The 20,739-nt window shown below is 41.1% G+C and overlaps 1 protein-coding gene and 1 pseudogene across 1 annotated transcript in view; both read right to left on the reverse strand.

Moving 5' to 3' along the window:
- LOC102563781 (exonuclease V) overlaps window positions 1–20,739 on the reverse strand; it is a 264,829-nt gene that overhangs the window by 195,027 nt on the left and 49,063 nt on the right. The window lies entirely within an intron of this gene.
- On the reverse strand, window positions 3,458–3,527 carry LOC132245268 (U6 spliceosomal RNA; annotated as a pseudogene).

The following is a 20,739-nucleotide window of genomic DNA, read 5'->3' on the forward strand; positions in this document are numbered from 1 at the left end:
CTTAGACTCTTGCATGTCCTTTGGAAGAAAGGTACTTGGGAGACTAAGGGACAGATTTCTTTAAAGGTAATTGGATGCCTAGCTCCTATAAGACCCTGAGGCACTTCTGAAATGTTCGCTTTAGGCAATTTGGCCAAGGTTGTACTGGGAGCCTTATGCAGAGCCAAGAATCATTTCCTGAATCTCTGTTTTGGGATTTACTTGGCATATTCTCCCCATTTCTCTTGAACGGTTGGGCCGTTCCAGTCCACGGACAGGTTTTTCACCCTTATCTACCTGCTTAGTGTGGGGTTAAACCTTATCACTAGTACGAAAACTTCTGTGTATGGATCCTTTATCCATCCTACAGTGAGTTCTCAGTTTATTCAACTGCTGTGGAATGACATAATAGCCCAGAATAGTTCCTGCATTGCTACAAATATTATAAAACCTATTTTTTTTCTATGTTACTAAAACAGATTTATTTTTATTTTTTTATGTCTGCAGTGGGTGGATAACTTTCTTTTGGTACATCTACACTCAAAGGGCAAAGCCATTTAAAGAAGCAGAAAATGAGCGACTCAGCCAGTCAGACTGGCCCAGCAAATCCAAGGAGGACTGGTTCAAAAGTCGTAACTATTAAAAGTGGCAAAAGAAGCAAAATGACAGTCCAGGAAAGTAGCTTAGACCAGCTAACTGAAAAATTATTGGCTTGGGGATAGCAATGTGAAAACTGGTAAGTGAGTAAAGTAGCCTTATACAGTTTGTTCAGGCTTTCCTTTGAGGTTGATTTAAAAAAATAGTCACGGGTGAATTTAGAAATGCTGTGATAAGCTTCCCAATGTCCAATTGCCCCTGCAATCCCCATGGTCTGTGATATCAGGGGCAAGTTGCAAGAGAATAGCAGTTCTTTAAAAAATTCTGTAGCACTTAAGCGTTGAATGTTTTTCTTTTCTTTTCTTCTCCCAACTCACTCTTTGATTTTTATTCCCTTCTCTCCCCCTTACTTCCAAGACTTCTCTATCTTTCTTTCTTCCTTACTTCTCCAGACTTCATTCCTCACTCCGCTGTATAATTTTGCCAGCTCTGCTGGAAAGCGGACAAATGATTTCCTGCGATTCAGAACCAGCATGTTGTACAGGTTGGAAACGAACACGGTATTTGCTCAATGAGATCTTAAGGAAGGAGCCATGTAAGAGTATGGGAGGAGAAAAATGATTTTTAATGTTCCTGGTTCTCAAACTGTGTGGACTATCACTGGTTGACAGCTGGTTGCTAGCACCGTGCCCTTTCCTCCACCTGGTTTCTTGTAGCTATTTGTAATCAAAGACTCTAGATATTCACAGACTACTTTCCTAATGTTATTGTCCCATGTAGCTACCAAAGCCATATTATATGATTCTGAAGGGAAAGGGGATTTGGTCCACATGGCTGCAAATGGTATCCACAGGACATATGACTGTTCATCTTAGAGGGTCTTTGGACTGTGCGTGGGTATGGTAGTCCCTGGGACAGCAACATTCCCTCTTCTTTTAGCTCTTAATAAAAACACCTATTTCCAGAAATCTCATCGTGCAATGAATGCTTTTTTTTTCCCTTGAAATTTTCTCCAAAGACTTATTGATCAAACTTAGCCTATGCTTCTGGGACATCACCAAGTAGGTAAATAAAACAGTGTTCAGTAAAAAACTGTATCATAACTTCATCTCCTGTCACATAAGAATAGAAATACGCTACCCAGCAAATATTTATGGATCTTCTTGGTGGCTGTAGCTTTCTATTATTGCGCGTATACAAAGGACTGACAGCTTCTGCCTCTGCACAGAGGGATTCTAATAACGGGCTGCCAGATAGGACATAGTGGAGAGTTTCATTTATATATATATATTTCCCCCCCCCCGGAAAGAAGGTGAATTATGCACACGGTTGCAATGTGTAGTGCAGCAAGGACCGATCGATTTTAATAGGTGGCACTTTTGAAAATGACGATTCAGCAGGCTGATTCAGAAGCAGTGTAATAATAATGGTATCCTTTAAGTGAATCTTAGCAGGTAATTGGCAGGTTATCCAGAAGAACTGGGTTATTATTTTAAAGAGAGCTGGAGAACTTAGGAAAAAACTTGCCTTGTGAGCAAAGTCACTTTTGAAGAACTAGTTCATAGAAAAGTAACCTGGGGGTGGGGGCAGGGGAAGAAAGACAGAGAAGACAGAGAAGACATCAAAGGATGTTCAGGATGGCTTCCCTTTTTTGCAAGTGCAATTAACGTCTTTATTTTGCATCTCTCAAGTCCTCCCTCAATTGCATGCGTCCTCAAGGAGTATGGATTCAGTGAAAAGCAAAGTTGCTCAAGGTGTTTTTAACCTACACAGGTCAATGTGTATTTGAGAGTCCTTTTATGAAAGAAAGACATTGGGCCATATTTAAATCTTACAGCTATACAATAGCTCTGAGGTCTCTATAGAGATAAATGGTTGGTTGGGATGGAGATGGACTGCTCTAGGATCAGCGATGGGATGTTTAATGAGAAAAATCTGGGTTTTGCATTTACATCAACTATCAAGAAGGTAGAGGTTTGAATCCTTGATTTGCATTTTTGGTTTAGAAATTGATCAAAAAATGTACTAATGCAGTAATATTACCCATAAGTCTCCCTCTGCTTTTCAAGGTCTATTTTCCTGTTCATGAATGCATGCATTAACATTAATTGGAATAGCCTGTGAATATCTCTGTGAAAATAAACTCCATAAGTTGTTTGTATATGTCTGTTGTGAGTAAGAGAGACTATTGCCAGATGAATGCAAAGAAAGCAGGAGGGTTTCAGACATTTGATCCTGAGTCTGTATAACCCTATGTAGTCTATGACTGATAAACAGGTTGACTGTAAAACATTTACTAATCAGATGGAAAGGAAAAATTGACAGTTCAAAGACTGGCTGTATTTGAAAGCTGCTGTGTGAAGCAGGAAAGATGTGGAAAAGGTCTTGAGAAATCAAGCACAACGGCATTAGATGAAAATGCCAATTCTCTGAAGGGAAGCAATGAGCCTGCTATTAGACTTTTTATAATTATTTGTGAAACATTCAAACTACAGACCATATCCTCCAACTGTTTTGTGCAGCGCTGATTAATTTTTTCCCATCTAAACATTTTTTTTCCAATGAAAAAATTGCTTTTAACCTACAATGATTTTTTTCCCCAGAAAAATATTTTCATCGGAACTTCTCTTTTTTGTTAACAGCACAAAACTTAAACCAGAACATCTTAGGGTGAAATTGTGCCTCTTCATGTAAAAAATATCTTTGTGGATATTTTATTTTTAGCATGTGGCTTTCAAAAACTGGAAAAAAAAAAGGACAGGATAAAGCCTGTCAAAAAACCTCCAAATTCTTTTATTCTTTATTTCTGCTTTTTTTGAAGCAATTTAGTGGGCAATTAAAAAAAAAAAAGAAAGAAAGAAAGAAAGAAAGAAAGAAAGAAAGAAAGAAAGAACGCTTCACGAATTTGCGTGTCATCCTTGCACAGGGCCATGCTAATCTTCTCTGTAGAGGGAACCCAACAACTGATTTAACTTTTCTTTGAACAACAATTATGTAACGGAAAGGGATCCTGGAGTCATAGTTGACTTGCAGATGAACATGAGTCGTCAATGTGATGAAGTGATCAACAGGGCTAACCACACTTTATCGTGCATTAGCAGATGCATGACGAACAGGTCCGGATAGGTGATACTTCCCCCCTATGTGGCACTGGTCAGACAGTAGCTGGAATACTGCATCCAGTTTTGGACGCAGTACCTCAACAGGGATGTGGACAACCTTGAGAGGGTTCAGAGGAGGGCCACCCGTATGGTTAGGGGCCTGCAGGCAAAACCCTAAGGAGAGAGACTGAGGGACCTGGGTCTCTTTAGCCTTCACAAGGAAAGGCTGAGAGGTGATCTTGTGGCTGCCTATAAATTCATCAGGGGAGGGCAGCAGGGAATAGGAGATGCTCTATTTACTAGGGCACTCCCTGGAGTAACTAGGAACAATGGCCACAAACTGATGGAGAGCAGATTTAGGTTGGACATTAGAAAACTTCTTCATGGTAAGAGTTACCAGAATCTGGAACGGGCTTCCAAGGGAGGTGGTGCTTGCCCCATCCTTGGGGGTGTTCAACAGGAGACTGGACAAGCACCTGGGCTAGGGTCATTTGACCACCAAGGGAGGTGGTGCTCTCCCCTACCTTGGGGGTCTTCAAGAGAAGGCTGGATAGGCATCTGGCTGGGGTCATCTGACTCCAGCACTCTTTCCTGCCCAGGGCAGGGGTTCGGACTCGATGATCTGTCAAGGTCCCTTCCGTCCCCAGCATCTATGAATCTATGAGTCTATGACCCCAGCGATCTTTCATGCCCAGGGCAGGGGGTCGGATTCGATGACCTACTGAGGTCCCTTCCAACCCAAACATCTATGAATCTATGAAACAATTAGCAATTTTTGACCAGCTCTGCTTTCACATGCATAATTTCCTGTCGTTCTTTTGGCCCTCCATCTTCGGTGGAGTTTTCAGAGGAAAAGACAGTGGAAAGTATTTAAATCAAAACTAATGCTTGCCCACTTTTCAGTTTTCTCTGACCTTGCATAAAAAAGGACAATTACAATATGCTACTTTGTGCTACAGTGAACATTGTAATAAATGCATTTATTTACCAACATTTATATCCTATGCCCCTTATGTCATGGTAATTGCATAACTCTCCATTTAAAACATTTCCCTATGAAACATTCCCCTGGACAGATTCCCAACTGGAAAAAAATATGTATGTATTTAAAAAAAAAAAATATTTTTTTTTTTGAGGAAAGCTTCATTGATTTCTACTAGCTCAGGTTGTGACCCAAAACAAATATTTTTTCAGCAATACATGGCGTCTGTTTTACCCCCTGTAATGGCAGCTTCACGTTGATTAGATTAGCAGGAGAAACGGAAAAATGAAGCAGGTTGTGATGAATCCTCACATTTGGTAACTATGCGCACGTCACTGTCAAAACAGAAGGGAAAAGTCCCGGCGACGAAGTGCTCACAATGTGAAGGAGAGAAGAGAGACAGACAAAGGCTAGGAGAAGGACGAAACATAAAGCATACAGGCAAAGCACTGAACAAGCAGAATAATTTATCACAAAAATTACATGGCAATGAAGCCGGTGGCGGCCACATTTTCAACCGAGGAGCAGGCTAGACTTTTGCACGCTCTGTCCCGAGACTGTCAAAACCATTCCGCCACTACGGTGACACTCCTGCCTTGATTTTCAGATCCGCCATGCACCCAGCAGGCCGAGCTTTTTCTTAAAAGTCTGGACACATTTATTTCAGTGCCTGGGAAGCTGAACTCTTGAAAAATTTGAAATTTGCAGACTATTACTTCAGCCTCAAGAGAGTCTTTCCTTTGAAATGGGCTTAAGCCATCTTTTCCCTTTGTGTTAGCTGTACCCAGGAGAAAGGAAAGCAATACCTTAAAAAATGGAGCACTTTTTACAGGGCCCAGACTGTCAACCTCAGTTAATGGGAATTTAGTGCAAGGCAGGACTGCAGAAATTGTAGAGAAAAACACTTTTTTTTTTTTTTTTGGTCAGCATTATTACTTACTTAGAGTCTTCTTGCATTATGAACATACATAAAACAAACACTAAAAAGTAGCCAAGTGGATATAATAAAGCTGAATTTAATGACACACACTACTGAAACCGAGCACCCTTTAAATTCTCTGGCTAGGCATATAACAAATAAGTCTACCAATGATTTGTGAACATTTGTTAAAAACAGCAAATGATATTGTTCTCATTTGTAGTCAGTAGGAACAATACAACAGACCAGTATATCCTTAGAATCCCAGTATGGGATTAATGACTGACATAACCATGAATGATGTAGCTGGGTAATGGCTCATTACCAGACTGGGCTTATAACACATAATGAATCAAGTATTCCATGAATTGTGCCCCTTCGCTGCTTGCTAACTGATGATGAATGTATAACACGCTGGCTAAGACTGCTGTGTCCCTTTTCTAATGGCTAAAGATGAAAACTTTCCTCTTGAAATTAATTCCTTTAGTTCAGGTGACAGGGGATAGTCTAGTTTCTACCTAATCCTGCTACAGTAACCATTCTGCAGTTCTTGCCTTATCAATCATTTAAAAGTATTCACTAAATAAACACTTAAACCACTACTTGTTTCTGAGAAATTTAGATATCCAAACTGTTTACACCTATTTATATTGGATTGACTTCTATTTCTTTGGGATGATGTAGTGCTTCTGACAGGATAAGCATAACTCTGGGAATTAGGTTTATGGCCCAAATGCTCAAAATCCTGAATTGAACATTTGCTTTCCAACGAATATTCTGCAATAGCCCTTGTGCATTCAAGGCCACGTGCCTTATGGTACTTAAACACATAAATGCAACCTAATAGCAGCCTGTTTGCACTCCTGGGAAACTCTTAATGCAAAAGGCAAGTAGGCAAGTGAGTTCTCTTCTCTCCTTTTCACAACTGAGACTCAAGGCTAAGGCAAAGACGTGTTACATAAGGAGACAATGATTTTTCCAGGAGTTCAGGGAGGTTATTACATTTAGGTGCCTAATAGGTGGAACAGAATCAGGTCCTCGGTGTTTTGACAGACAACTGTCACAAGGAAAAGCCCAGCAGAATCCAATAGAAAATGATACCTTCCTTAGGTTTTTGAATGATCCTAAAAATTGCATAGACAATTATCCAATTGGCATAGGATTCTAGAGGTTTTGTGGGTTTTTTTAAAGCACTTATTCAACTCTCAAGGGTTTTAAGCTTTTATCTGTAGCCCCACCTGCATTAGCAATAGAAACCCACTGGTTTCATTCCTACTGCAAGCTACTTTCTTTTCCTTCATCACGTGCTTTTTCCTTTGGGCCCTGCCACATGTTCAAATTAAAGCTGGACACAGACCAGTTACACATTTTCAAGCACTAACTTTGGAGCTGGTTAGGTCTTTTATAGCTGGATGGACATTTTAATGGCATAATAATTACTTTTCACGTGTGGCTGGTCGAAATATAATGCCCGATTTACTAGTGAATTGTGTAACGTCGGTAATGTGCGGCAGAGGCCTTTGACACACAAACATCTCTGCAACAGAGTTCATGACAGAATTGGAGAGAATCCTGTTTGAATATCTGGTCCCTGGCATTTCCCTTTTTACAGCGTTTTGTATTGTCCAGTTTTCAAATGACACAAATAAGGAGGCTCTCAGCCTTTCCCATGGGCCAATGTTCTGGCATCTCACAAAACTCACCATCAAAGCTTTTCTGATGTTAAGCCTGAATTTTGCTCTGCTTTATTTCATCCGCTTGCGTGTAAGAATGGGACTGCTTGACCCTGGCTCTTGTGCAGATCTATGCAGAGGTGGAAAGGACCTCATCCCCTCTCGCTGGCACCCCATGAAAGGGCAGAAGTCCATGAGCTCAAGAGTGCAACCATACAGCCCTGGGCCATACCACTTGGGAGGAGAAAGGGGCATTAGTGGCCATACCTCATCTTTGCCTAAAGTGGCTTGTGAGGCTGTGTTCAGTAATAGAGTGAGGAGCAGATGGCTTCATTCCCAGGGAGGGCACCCAATGCATCCACTTTTCTGATGGACACGATGGGTTCCCCCTGACACTGTGTACCTTCTCTGGACACAAAAAAGACCCCCTTGCCCAAAACAACTTGCCTTCCTCCGTGCTGTTTGCAGCTTTGAAGTAAATGCACATAGAAAGTCATCACTTCCCCTTTTGTCATTGTTTGGCTAACCTGTGACATGTTCTGACCAGGTCTTTTAATCTTACTTTGTAATCCATCCCTCCAGTCCCTTAATCATGTTTGTTGTTCCTGTCAAAATTTCTTCCAACATACTGACATCTTTCTGGTGGACTGCCCAGGGAGGAATATATTATTCTAAGTGCCAGAGCCATATAAAAGAGGGACCATTGCCTCCTTTCTTCATGACATAATGTCTCCGCATATGTAGCCTAGAAATTATGGTGGCCCTTTCTCCCCCTGACATGTCACAGGCAAAACAAGCCATAAGCAACATCTAGAGGCTGCATACCCACCCGGTTGTAGCTGTCAAAGTCAAGCTTTTTTCAGAGATCCTTACTCTCCTTGCTGACTATACTCTGAGATGCAAGAGCAAAACCATTGAAGAGACTGAGAAATTCTGTATTGTTGAAGGTTCACTCCGCTAAGTAAGGATTTTCACTTAGGGGCTGATCCAAAACCCACAGAAAGTTAATAGGAGTCTTTCTAGCAACTTAAATGCAGTTTATAATAGTTCCTAAGAACACAAAAGCTTAGTTTAGAAATTAGTCCGGTGACTTTAATTGTCTATTTCCACTTGAAGTTTCAATGGGTATCCAACTCTCAAATCTTCCATCAAAGTGGGGAACTCATTTGGCCGTCGAGTACCATCAAAGATTACATCAAAGGAAAATAAGATCTAGTGAGTGAAGAGAGGGAGCAACCCTTATCTCTGATAAGAACCTAGAGCATAAAGGTTTGTACACTGAAGTTCATGTCTTGAGCACCCAACTTTTATCTTTTGTAATCATGTCATGCAGCTTTAAAAACAACGTATCACAACAGAACAAAGACCAAATCCGAAATGTTGGCCTGTCCTGTTTTCAAAAAAAGGTTGTCGTGTCTGGGAAACAGAAATAAAAGTACCAAATACACTTGAGTGGGCAAGAAATAATTTTACCCTTTCTGTTTTTCTCTCTATATACGCTACCAGGTACTGCTGGTATTTGAAACCAATATAAGCAATAACACGGATGGACAGTATTTTTCAACTCATGACTCCAAGGCACCACACAAACACTTGCACAATGATATTGTAGCATTTGTAATGGCCCAGGCTGTCTAGGCATTAGTATTGTTCTGCTCCCAAACTCAAAATGCAGCCTGGAAATGTGAACATAAGCCTTTCCACTGACTCCTACAGACTCTGAGTCAGGCCCAAGCTCCATGAAGAATTATCGCTTAATTCAGGAGAGAAAGCAAATATCTTATCTACAGGGGAAGTGTAAGAATTAGTACGTAATGGAACAAGTTCAATCCATCTAGGGCAGGCATTTACGTGGCCCACATCAACACCTCTCAGACATTAATCCATTTACCCTTCCTAAACCCTACAGTTCAGGAAGCAATATAGTCTCCCTTTTACAGTCTGAGAACTCAGACAGACAAATTAAGTGACTTACCTAAGGTCACAAAGGCAAATCTGTGACAAAAGCCAGGAATTGAACCTAAATTCCTGCTCCAGTCTCTTAACTCTCCCTTCCTTCACAATTCAACTGCTATGAAGACCCTCAGGGAGGGGGCACAAGTGCTCCTTGATTGGCTGCATCATCTCTAAATAATCCTCTCCCCCAGACCATGACTCTTAATTTCATGATGGCTCTGCGGTGACTCAGAAGGAAGTGCGCCACTTCCTGGAATACCACTTCAATCAGCACCTGGGTGTACGTTAATAAATGGCAGCAAAAATAGTCTGGCAAAGCAGAGGTCAGGAGCTGTAATTGAGATTGTTTGAAGAGATGAGTCAGAGCTATGTTCTGGACATGAAATTGTTTACAAATGCAGCCGGTTTGGATGAATCTGTGCTCATAAAAAATTCAAAAATCTAAAGCATTCGAAGCATAATCATTTCTTTTTTCTCCTCTTTCATTTCTTTTCCATCTGTGATCTTTTCATTTAACTAATGGGATTAATTCTCCTCTGCTGGGATGTACCAATCATATGCTTCTAGGAAGAAGCCGAATGGGGAAGGATCTTTATGCAATTGCTAGACTTTTCAGGCTGATTCTCCATTCAGGCGTAAGTCAGGAGTACCAACAATGGCATTCAGGTTATTCTCAAGTTAAAAGCAGCATACATGTCCAATCCATGAAAACACTTGGAGATCGATTCATAGCCCGTTAGTCAATGGAAAGTTCCCGAAGTCCATTACAGTCAATGGGATCAGGACTTTAAGCATGTGCTTCAATTTAAGCAGGTGGGGCTTGATCCAGCAAGATGGTAAGCCCTGATATAGCAAATCCTTTAATCCTGGGCAGACTTCTGTGAAGTTATTCAGGGACTTCCAATGAAACCGGTGCTTTGTTGGACTGAGGCTACAGCACCCAGGGTCTTCCCGAATAAAACCCATGGCAGTTCCCACGATCTAGGAGACTCTCCAGTCTTAAAGTTAAGCAAATACTCATATGCTCTGCTGCATAAAGTATACAGGTCTGTGCCAAGTCTCTTGCTTTTAACTCCAGTCCTTCATAGACAGTTCTCATTTTCAGCCTTTCTTTCCTTTTTTTTTTTTTTTTTTTAGGGCTCAGGATACTTGTTCTCTCCCGTTTCTCCTTGCTTTCCCCTTCCCCTCCCCCTTTCACCTTCGCAATTTAGCTAATTACATGCTGTATGTATTGTGATACAGACAATTTCTGGCAAAGTTTGAAAACTGTATAGAGGATCTGCCATTAAACATGCCTTCTGGGTACATAGTGTCCATTTTTTAAGTCAATCGTGTACTGGGAACTGTACACACACAAACCAAAGAGATGGTCCCCACCTCAAAAAGCAGACATACCATCTAGACACTGCATTTTTGGCTCTCTGCCCTTTCTCTCCCACCTGTTCATGTACAAAAATGGCTCGAGGTTAGAAGCAGCACAACAGACCCAAACACAAATTCCCAGTAGGGTTTATTCCAGGGGTGGGCAGATATTTTGGCCAGAAGACCGCTTACTGAGTTTGGACAAGCCATTGAAGGCCTCATGATAGACAGCTCAGGGCAGATAAATATTAATTTTCTAAAATCTTTAGGGGTCCCACAGGCCAGATAGAATGGCCTGGTGGGCTGCATCTGGCCCCCGGGCAGCATTTTGCCCACCCTTGGTTTTAATCAGTCATATACAGTGGTGAAGGAGACTTAGCTTCTCACTGACTAAAGAAGACAAAGACATCTGTAGTTTGTTCCACCTATTTAGGGGGCTCTAATAAATTCATTTGTCACTTAGACAACTACACTATCTTTATTCTTTTTTTATTTTTTTGGTGCTTTATGTACTATCAGTTGGTATTTACCTTCTCATTTTTCAATGGCAGGTAACACCACCTGCATATGTGCCTGTTTTACAAATACAGACATACCTCTTCCTTCACGGCAATTCTCGCTTGAAGAATTAATTAGTTCATATGATAAAGTACCAAAGAGAAGGAGAATCAAGGTTAATAACATATATTAATAAAATATCAGCAAGGAAAAATGACTACTCGAGTCCCAGCTAGGCTATTTGCATGTACACTGTGTACCCTTCTTGCCAAGACGATGGCTTCTGATCTCTCAGTACTGGGAAATACTAATGATGAACTAAGACTGAAATACTTGACACACCTGTGAGCCCCTGGGTATTGCTGCAATCTCAGCAGCTAAACAAACCTGGTGCCAGAAAGGGGACAAACTCGATGGTTGAACAAATGTCACACTGTGAGAAAAAAAACTCCCCTCCAAATTAGTTTGGAGAAGGAACCTAAATTGTTTTAAATGCAGCTTATTATTAATGATTATTTCATGCAGCCCTGCATCAATTATTTTGAGTGCAGGAGCACCTATGCCCTGCCAGACATTTCCTGGGACTCCATTGTGCTAAGATGCTGTACAAGTACAGAACAAGACGACCTGATTTTCCTTCTGCACATGATATCAATACCTAAATGGCATCAGAACCAGGTCTCAGAGGTGCTTATGGCTTTAGCTGTTCATGCCAGGGTATAACTTTGTGTACATGCTCCTTACTACCAGTAGGATATGGCTCCTAAAATATAACTAGTCCCAAGCACATAAATACATCAGGAATTGATCTGCTGCAAATAAAGATCATCATCTTTTCACAGTCACATTTCATTTATGCCAGAGCTTATTTCCAAGGTGTGGGCTTGCAGTCACAGGACACATTGAGGTGGAAGGCTGAGCTGACACTGTGACCAATAACTTGCCTCCCACCTTCCTCTGATGCTCATAAATTTACTCTCTGGTAAAACCAGCATATGGCTGCAACCCATCAAAACACCTGGGGTTTAATCCAAAACCCATTAAGGCCAACAGAGAAATTCCCCATAGGCTGCAATGTGCTTAGCTGTAGTCACCAAAACCATAATGAAATGGGGGGAAAAAAGCATCATTTTATCTTGGCTTATGTGTATAGTTTCATCATTGACACAACTAATTATTGACACAGATGCTGCAGTACAGTCTGGAAAACAATATAATGCACTGTTCTTTGATAGACAGGTGGGAAATAACAATCTAACTTGAGCTAAATAATCCAATATCCCCCATGCTGCAAAAGTGGGCTTAGCTCTGAAGGGCAGTAATAAAGGCGATAACAATAAGAGGGGAGAGATCTAGTCCTAGACTCACAAAAATACATTCTTTCACCACATTTATATCATAACAAGGCAATTGCCAATTTCTATCTTTCTTTCCCATCTCTTTTTCAAATAGGAGGAAAATGTTAATTTAGAACCTTTGTTTTAGAGAAAGTATCCCAGAATATACCTCTGTCAAGCAGTGAAGACAAATACATTTGTGCACAGCTAACATTGCTTCTTTTTCGCTTTATGGAATCTGTTGTAAAATTTACTGTTTTTCTTTAAAATGCTAATGTCTTGCTGAAATGAGGGAAAACACAACAATACAGTATGTTCTCTGACTTGCGGTTGATCAATTGATCTGCAGCACTCCAAAATCTCTCACAAGAGAGACATTTTAATAATTTACCTGTAAAACGTAAAGATGCTTTCATGTTGGGGACTACAGGTTAACATAAATCAAGAAGAGTCATATGTGCGTTAGTGTTTAATGACCGAATTTTAAAAACTCTAATGTATTCCTTCAAGGCTGCTTGAGAAATGCAGATGTTCTGCAGAGGAAATGTTACTCTATTTCCTAAGCATTTCTGGCTTCAAAAAGAAATAATCCCTCTAGAAACAGGAAAGTGTGGTTAATAGCAACACTAATTACTACGAGTGCAGGACCAATATATTAGACAAGTATTGCTAATAGTATTATTGCAGTGTTACCTGGAAGTGCCAGTCAAGATCAGGGCCCGTTTAGTGAGGCACTGGATGCATTAGAAACAGAGCTGAGAATTTAAACCAGGGCTTCCCAACCTTTTTCTCAGCATGACCCCATTTAAACATTGGATATTTTTTGCGACCCCAAAATTACGTCAGTGATAGGTCACCTGGTTGTAGAAGCAAATGAGATTGGTCAAGCAAGACCTACCCGCAACAAACCCGTGCTGGCTATCCCTTAAGATGTTGGCGTCGGCCAGTCCATTAAGGATGGCCTCCTTAATAAACTTGAATGGATCTATCATCCATGAATCTGTCTAGCCTCTTTTTGAACCTGGCAATATTGTCTGCCTCTACAACTTTCTGTAGGAGTTAGAGAGGCCTTAGAGACTCTAATGGCTCTACACTAGATTATAGAGACTGAGGATGTGACTCATGACATGCTTGATTAGCCTGAGGTTAGAACTGCACTTTGGGGCTCAAGGTAGCTTGAGTGGATCCTGGAAGACCAGAGGAAGTTTTCTGCTCAGCAATGTGAGCATTTTAAGTGAATTAAGGCAAATGTAGGGGATGGCCACTAAAAGCCAAGGTGATGTGCACAAGAAACCTGGTGAGGCATGCATGTTCTGACAGTCTCCTTTTGTACAGTGAGTTCATTTTTTTCACCCAGGAGTCATGGGGAGCTTGACTAGCACAGGAAAGTCTTGCAAATCACAGCATTGTCAGACCATTGCAAAATCTGTCAGTCACATATCGCTTTTAGCCAGTGCTCATTAAATTCTTGAACCTGAGTCTTCTGCAGCCGCCTTAGACTGAATTTTCTGGGCTTTGTCACTGGGACCCTTGCCATCTCCCTACTCCATTGCAGCGGCAAGCGACTGCCTGTCATAAATTCAACCACACTACTGTAATCTGCAGTCCCTGTAACACCCTCAAGAACAACATCATGCTGGTGTGATGGACACATCATGAATGAATAGACATGACAAAATGCTCGATATGTGATGTATTCATGTACTATTCTCAACTTTCCCCCAAAAATTAGCAATCAAAAATTGGGCATCATGTCTTAAATGAGGAAACTGATTCTGAAAAGTTTGGTTTAAAGGAAAAACCTTTTTTTAAAATTCATTCTGTCCTTCCAGAACAAGATGCATGTATTATTTGGGGGTCTGTGGTATGCACGCAAATACGGTATATCCAAGATGTCACTGCATTAGGCGCAGAATAAAAGTCTGAACTGAATGGAATTCAAACACCAACAGATAACCAAGTACCTTTTTTATATTTCAAATATGTATATAGTCAACAAAATCGAGTTCCTGACTGATTCATTTCTTTTCTTGCTGCCAATTTAGGGAACTCATTGGGATTTTACAGGCACTGTGGTCTACAGAATACATTATGGGGAACCTCCGTCTAGCAAAGCACTTCGACTTAGCCTTACCTTAAAGTGAGTAGTTCCATGGAACCTAGTGGGATCTTTCAGGTGTTTAAAGAAAAGTACACGCTTAAGAACCTAGCTTCTGTATCGCAGTCCTGACGCTTAGCACCCTTCAGGATCAAGCCCTTAGAAAACAATATGGACGGAAAAAGTAATACCTGTCCAGTTGCTAGGTAATGCTGTGAATTTGCTTCCCTCATTTATATTTTTTTTCCCCCAATTACAAGTGTTTTAGCATAGCTGTAATACATTCATTTTATACCTGACTGAATAATAGAACATTTTTATTTTTCATCCATAATAGATTCTTTTACTGGACTCCTTCTGGGGCTTCTGTTTCAGGGCCAGATTAGCCTTGCTATGCACTCTAGCCTGCTGAAGTGATTCATTGCACAGGAAAATAGTTTCTAAGGGGGAGGAGAGACAAGGATTTTTACTGTCTTCACCCAGGGCTTGGCAGCTCTACCATCAACCATTCATCATATTTCAACTCTTTAACCATCAATAGCTTCTGACTGATACTCGACAGATACAGGGTAAGATTTCCACAGTGATATATGTTTCCTTTCTTATCTTTTGATATCTGAAAGTAGAGAATTTCAAGGAAAAAGGGCTTTACACTAAGATGACCATAAATCTCATTGTGTTTACAACAGAAGACTGACCAGAAGAGTTTATTAAATCTATAAAGGATTTGATGTATATCAAACTGTTACATAAAGTCAATACTTTGGAAAGAACTAGACAATAAATACTCTACAAGAGGCAATATTTCTATCACAGAGAAAGCAATCACATAAAGATTAGGAGACCAATTTCAATACTGAATGTCAGTCTGCTGTAAGAAGACATTTATTGTTTTTCTGAGTTATCATGGAGGTGTGAGATAAGGTATAACAATATTCTGAGCCCAGCTAATCATGCTATCAAATTTAAAACTACTCTTTCACCTTTTTAGAATCACTTTTCTACTTTGCAAATAAAAGGAATACTTCTCCTAGGCATAAAAGGAAGGGGGTAGGGAGAAGGCGATTTATTAAAGCAGCCAATAAAATGCCCACAATTACAACCAAACCTCAACTGTTGACTAATTAAAATGCTCCACCACTGACAGCTGTATAAAGCTAGTCTGTCACTTTGCTTCTAGCCCAGAGGAAGAGGTAGTGCAGATGTCACCTTTGGAGGAGCCCACAGTAAGAATGACTGAAAACTATAGGGTTTCTTCTGCTTCATTAATTTGGTGGAAGGAAATCTGCTGCTATCATTAACCAGCAGCAGGTGACTTCCTCCTTCTGTACCAACCCAGCTGTGGTGACCAGCCTACTGTGGGGGTGCAGCCAAGGTCCTACCCATTGTGTGTTTGCCTCCACTCACTTCATACCCACCTTCTTGGGTAGCAGTGGTGGGTCATGAAAGTCCTCCTTCACCACCCAAGGTGCTCTGGGTATTTAAAAAAAATGGGTGAAATTTCTTAGGACATCTCGTGAAACAAACATGTTACAAGCGACTGAGCAAACCAACTTTCTGAAATTTGCCAGACTAACGTGAAGGGGAGGATACAGGGTACATAGATTCACCGAAATTTAGGGCTGGAAGGGACCTCATGTGATCAATGGGTCCAACTCCCCTTGTGCTGGGCAGGAAAGGGTCAAATAACCCCAGCAAGGTGTGTGTCCAGTCTCCTTTTGAAGACCTCCAGGGTAGGTGCCTGCACCACCCCCTCTACGAGTCTATTCCAGGGTCTGGTCACACAAACTGTGAGGAAGTTTTTCCTTGCATCCAATCTGAAACCTTCTTCTAGGAGTTTATGACAGGACAGCCTTCTGGTCCCTGTGCCACCTTTTGTGTGTTCAGGTATGGACAACTTCTGTGCACTGAGGATCGTGTGCTTGAGGAACAACCACTCTTCATCCACACTCTTTCTTTGTGGTCCGGGATCCTGTAGGGCATTACTCACTAAAGTCCTTAGCTTATTGAAGTCAGCTTTTTTAAAGTCAGGAATTTGTACCTTACTGAGAGATTTCCCAGCCCTATGATGGACAGTGAAAGTGATAGTGTAGTGTACCTGCCACAGAGATCTTCTATTTTTAGGCCAGCTATTGGTAGGCAGTCTGATGGCATCATAACAGAAACCAAGCATCATTCACAGTGGTTCCTCCTGTAGGCAGCACTTTGAAGAATAGGAGAGGAACACATTGTTTTAGGTTTAAGTCAGCTCACCTATAAGCCGTATTTCCCCATGATGGAGTATGGTCTCTTATGGAAGTCATCACTTGGGTGCCTGATACCATCATATTTGAACACATGCCCCTTGAAGAGGAGAGGCACACATTATGCAAAAAAAAAATACAGGTAAGCTGTCCAGGAAGCCTGGCTCACAGGAGAGAATCAGGACACCATTGTGATGGTTGAGGCCATACCCTAGCACAGGGAAATTCAATTTAATGTTGATCTGACTCAAAAATAAGGCTGCAGTTTCAACAAGCTAAAACATAACTGCGATTCAAACCAACTGTAAAACTGCTTGAGCTTTTTCCTGACAGAGAAGTAAAAACATCTTTGGCAAAATCAAAAGAAGATATCCACAGAAAATTTCATTCCCACCCCTCCCCCAAAATAGCATTTTATATCAATCATTCTGAGCAGAAAACTCCCAACCAGCTCTATTTTAAATATCCAGAAACTGAATAATTCATGCAGTCTTTTTTTGTCCCTTTTGTCCCTTTTAAAAGGACCCCTTTCATTATTATTCTTTGTTTTTCAGAGCTGTTAAGCACTGGCTCCCATGCCAGTTTCTGATTATGAGGTGAGAGCTATAGTGCTACAGCCTGCTACCCTGTAGGAGCTAGATCATCATTGCCTCTAATCTAGTTGCCAACAGGATGCCTCAGTACTGTACAGCTGCTCAGTTCCCTACATTCATTCTTCTGCAAGGCAAATGGTTCAGCTCTTGGCACATACCTCTACCCCCTGCTTAGTGGCTCTAAATCAATCTACGCTCATCAAATGGAGCTCATGCTATCCAATAAACATTTGCCGGTCTCCGAGTATGCTGCTTAGTCATTGCCTTATGTTGTGATGTACTTGTCTCTCGTCAGCTACAGAGAACTATCGTAGACACCAAGAACGAAATGAAAATGTGCAGAAAGGAACAAATACTTGAAATTAGTCATTCGGTTGGGAAAATTGCACCGGCGTGTCGCTGCTCTGTTTGCCTTTCTAATTGTCAACAAGGTCAAAGGGCATTTTGAAATATTTAGGTGGAATGCAGTAAAGATTTTTTTTTAAATTATAAAAAGTCATAGCATTATTCTAAGTGACCAGGCAGTCATACCAGAATACTACTGAGAAGAGATGAAACTCAGGGTAAGCCAACTGCTGAATTTCTTTCTCTTACTCTCTATATAGAGCTGAATGACAACTCCAGACCTGAACACTCCTGTACTTTGAGAAAGTGCAGGTATGGATCCTAACTTTGGTCTTCAGACCCTTATTTCAGTCTAGTGCCTTGAGTGTGGCTATGAATCCCCCAACCTTTGAAGATGAATCCTTTTCCTCCATCTTCCAAATGGTATGTGTGTGACTATGAATCCCCCAACCTTTGAAGATGATGCCTTCTCCTCCATCTTCCAAATGGTATGAGTGTGGCTATGAATCCCCCAACCTTTGAAGATGATGCCTTCTCCTCCATCTTCGAAATGGTATGAGTGTGGCTATGAATCTCCCAACCTTTGAAGATGATGCCTTTTCCTCCATCTTCCAAATGGTACAGAGTCTTGATGAAGAGCCAAGCTACGACTCATTTTGATCAGCAGCAACACCCTGCAGAGATTGTACTGATTCCTTACTCTCCCCCTCTGTTTGGGTCGTGATTTCCTAATCGTTTTCTTTGCTTTTACCCTCCTTTAGTGGCTGATGTTCTCTGTTATACATTTCCTACAATTATGAAAGAATGCAGGCATGACGACTGTGAGAGACAGGGCTTCTGGGAGTCTGTCAGAAAACACAGGCAAGGCACATTACAGCCCTGAAGATGGAATTAAAGCAGAAAATGAGGCTCCAAACACCTCTCGATGTTATCAGGCGTGCAGGTGTTCAGGCCTTCTGTTTTGTGCCTCAGCATAATGAGGGCACTGCCAACAGCACAGTGCAGTACTGCAGTACTGCCTCCCCTCATAAACACCATGTGGAGCACTGTCTTGGGAGGAAAAGCATCAAACTACTGAACTGATATCCCCGAGTTGTCCTCCCATCCAAAAACCAAAGAGTCCCAACCCTACTCCATCTGAGATCTTAAAAAGTTGTATTCCAAGTATATACAGCAACAGAGAAATAGCTTGATGAAATAATTGGCCAATGAATGAAGTTCTCACTTTCCTTTCATACATCCTCCTATGATTAGTCTTCTTTCTTTATTTGGACACTTCTCTTGTTCTTTTTCACGGTCATTAAGTTGCTGATGTAAACAACCTTAAGCTACCGAACTATACATGTGCCTAATTACTCTGCTGCCTCTCTGCAGCTTAGTTAAGCACTATCAACAATTAGTGGAGCAATTAAAAATTCTAAGACTTAGAAGATTGTATGGAGTTTCATAATTATTGCTGAAGGAAACATACTTTAAAAAAATATTTTTTCAGGTGGTGGCTGTTGAAATTCAAAATTGCAAACTTTCAACACTGGAAAGTTCATTCAATTTTAGAAATTAAAAAAAAAAAAAGCAAAGATAAATAGCTGAAAGATTGGAAAGCACTTCAACGCCATGTAGCCCACACAAATATCTGAGAAATGGAGAGAAAAATGGATTCCAAGATGACGGAGGCAAATGTCACTTCATGAATTTGACAAACTGAATTTTAAAAGTGGTGTCATGTTTGGCTGAAGGAAATTCAAGCCTATTTGATAAGATAGGCACTTCCATCATTTAGTTTCTTTCCATTCTCCGTGCATCGTGTATTTCATCGAGAGATATCGTCATCGTGGATGAAGAATACAGTGAGCTGTTTATGCACCGTGTACCAGTAAACAAAGATAATCCCTTAACAGGGCAAGATTAGACAACAATCTAAGTGAGCATGGCTATTAATAATAAACCCAGGTCCAGAAGGGAACCATAAATTACACTTATCACCTCACACTTGTATTCCTGACAAGACGAATCTAACAGATTGTCTTCCATAATGGGGAAAGGAAATGAAATGAAACGGTTGCTCATTATTATCAAGGACTGCAACACAATGAAATTAACTTAATTATTATGAGCCATTTTAATGTTGCTATATGCCCAAGAGAGCGTGTGAGACGCATACAGTAGCAAACATGCTTTTCAGTCAATGGTAAATGCTGTTTTCACAGTATCTGACTGGAGGTGCTCACAGGCAACCCTTTGGAAGCAATGGTGTGGAGAAATGCTATAGCAAGCCTCATCACAGAAGCTGTGGGTCTAGCACACTTTTAAAATGACAGCTGGTTTAGGATATCAGTTTTTTTGGTCTACCTTTCCGTTTTTGCATAACATCCTTCATCAAAAAGTCAGTGCATCTCTAGGCTTTTGTGACCAAGCACCTTTCATATGGTAGTAAACTATGATGGACAGCATTGGGATTTTGCAAGAGCTGAGCTTTGGGTGGTTCAAGAAGGAATTCCAGATCCTTGATGAGGAAGTCTAAAAATTCTCACAGAAGGGTTTCAGATCAAGATATAGGAAATATCCCCACCTTGTCCCCAATACTTGTGGGGCAGTGAACCCACTCCAAGAATGCTTCTTGTGGTTGCTTTCCACAACACGCTCTGGGGAGTTTCATAGACTTCATAGACATTAGGGACTGGAAGGGACCTCGCCAGATCATCAAGTCCAGCCCCTCTGCCATAGGCAGGAAGTCTGCTGGGGTCAAATGATCCCAGCAAGATAAGCATCCAATACTTGTCCCCACTGTTTGTGGGGCAGTGAAGCCACTTCAAGAATGCTTCTTGTGGTTGCTTTCTACAACACACTCTGGTGAGTTTAAAGGCACTGATAAGGGACTTTCAGGTTGGATACGTGCAAGCAGGAGCATGAGAACAGGGTGTGCTCAAGAGGGGCTCTCTTCAGGAATGATCAGGGTGCGGTATGGACAGACCCAAAGAGTTTGATCGAGAGTGATTAGCTGCTGTAGCGCTGTCCGTTATAATGGCTTCTCTTCGCTTGAGCATGTCTCAATGATA

This window comes from Alligator mississippiensis, chromosome 14, assembly GCF_030867095.1.
Source record: "Alligator mississippiensis isolate rAllMis1 chromosome 14, rAllMis1, whole genome shotgun sequence".
In the NCBI taxonomy this organism is placed as follows: Eukaryota; Metazoa; Chordata; order Crocodylia; family Alligatoridae; genus Alligator; species Alligator mississippiensis.